Raw genomic sequence first — 1834 nt, forward strand, 5'->3', positions numbered from 1 at the left:
TTCTTATTACTGAGTGGTGTTCATGATTATGGTAGGATGTAATAAAATCTTTGTTGTTTTCCATGTATTAGTTACCCCCTAATGTTAGGATTAACCGATGAAAGTTTGCCACACATGATGTTTATATTTTTCCACAATTATGTCTGCTCAAATGCTCTTAATTGCATTGAATCAGCTTACACATACGGCATACATATAGAGGTCACTGCAACGAAGAACCTGCTTACATGCTGGTACCCCTCTTGTGTTTTTAGTTCATTTTTCCCTAAAGTACTCAGCTCTGTAGTTGACCCTTGAGGGAGTGGCCATGAGGGGGGCCTCTCACCTCTCAAAACACTAGGTGGCTGCATCTGGGGACACGATTTTGGTCGTGTCAAAAGGGGGAATTGTTAGATATGTTCAGTCAGATAGATATTGGATAGATACTTTATGTATTAAAAATGTTAGTGGAGAGAGGATGTCTAGTTAGACTGTTAAATGCTTAGGCCTGCTCATGAGTTTCTGCAGGGTACATCTGGTCAAGGCTACCAGAGAGAAGAGTTGATGACTGTCAGCAGACAGGGTGTTCAATATTATTATTATTACGATGTGTATAACTGTAGACTTAGCCATAATGTCCCTATGTTCAAGTCACGACATGTATTAGAGGTCATGAGAATGTTTTTAGCTACACACCACTTAAGCAACAGACATACACATTCACACGTTGATTTGCTTCATGTTTTGACTATTGCTAGAGCCAGCTGCAAAGCTGGTGAGAGAGATGACATCGCCTGCCTGCGCATGCGTACGCACACACCTATGCAGGAGAAAACTGCCTTTAAGGCATTTGTCAGTAGCAATATAACATTATTTAAACTGGTTGAACTAACATTATCCCCACCTTTCGAAACTGAATTTTCGTAAAAAATAGCCTTTAAAAACACTAGCTTGCAAGCTAGTTAGCGTTAGAGCTACTAGCTCGCTCTAACTCTGAAGATTTTTTATCTTCACTGTGCATTTTAGTCTTGTTTTCTAAGTAAATTACTTACAATATTCAATGTCAGTATTTCTGTGCTTACAAAGTAAAGCACAGGGCAGGATCAACTTTCTGTGTATAAGAGAGGAAACAATATTTTAATATGAGATAGAGGACAGACAAACGTACTTTATGCAGTTCCCTTATGCCGAAGTCTGGCGTGAATTATCATTGGCGGATAGCGTTAGCAATGTCACTAACACTGTAGCTAGCATGAATGAAGTTGTGGCAGAGAGCAATAAGTTAGCTGTCTCAACGCCCAGTTACCACGTATACTACTATACGAATTACTCTATAAACTAACCTTTAGCGCTGCATTATGTTACGTTAGCTAGTTAACAATGTTGCTAAGGAGCTAATAGTTAGCTTGTTAGTTAGCTTGCCACAAATAGTTCTGACTTTATCATGTTGGAAGGGTACAATATTCATTCTTTGCCTTCATCCTGTTGTAGCATGACTTAATTATGAGCAAGAAGTTGGTTGTATACAATTTCAACCACCAAGATGAATTTTTAACCGTTAAAAAAATTACGTGCACATTAACACACACTCACCCAGAGAGACGGAAATTCGAAGAGGGAGAACTTCCGATGATGAAGTCATCGGTATCATGCTGCATTCACTGACACTAGGAAATCCCAGTATCATGGTGGCATTCAGGAACAGTCGAAAATCCCACTATCATATTTGCATTCAGGGACACTCGGAAATCCCAGCATCATGGTTGCATTCAGAGGCACTCGCAAATTCTAGCTTCAGGAGTCGAAAAGGTTAAATTCGGTGACTTTTTATACCTGAAATGCATAACTTCAAACA

The sequence above is a fragment of the Monopterus albus genome, unplaced genomic scaffold (assembly GCF_001952655.1).
Source record: "Monopterus albus unplaced genomic scaffold, M_albus_1.0 scaffold264.1, whole genome shotgun sequence".
In the NCBI taxonomy this organism is placed as follows: domain Eukaryota; kingdom Metazoa; phylum Chordata; class Actinopteri; order Synbranchiformes; family Synbranchidae; genus Monopterus; species Monopterus albus.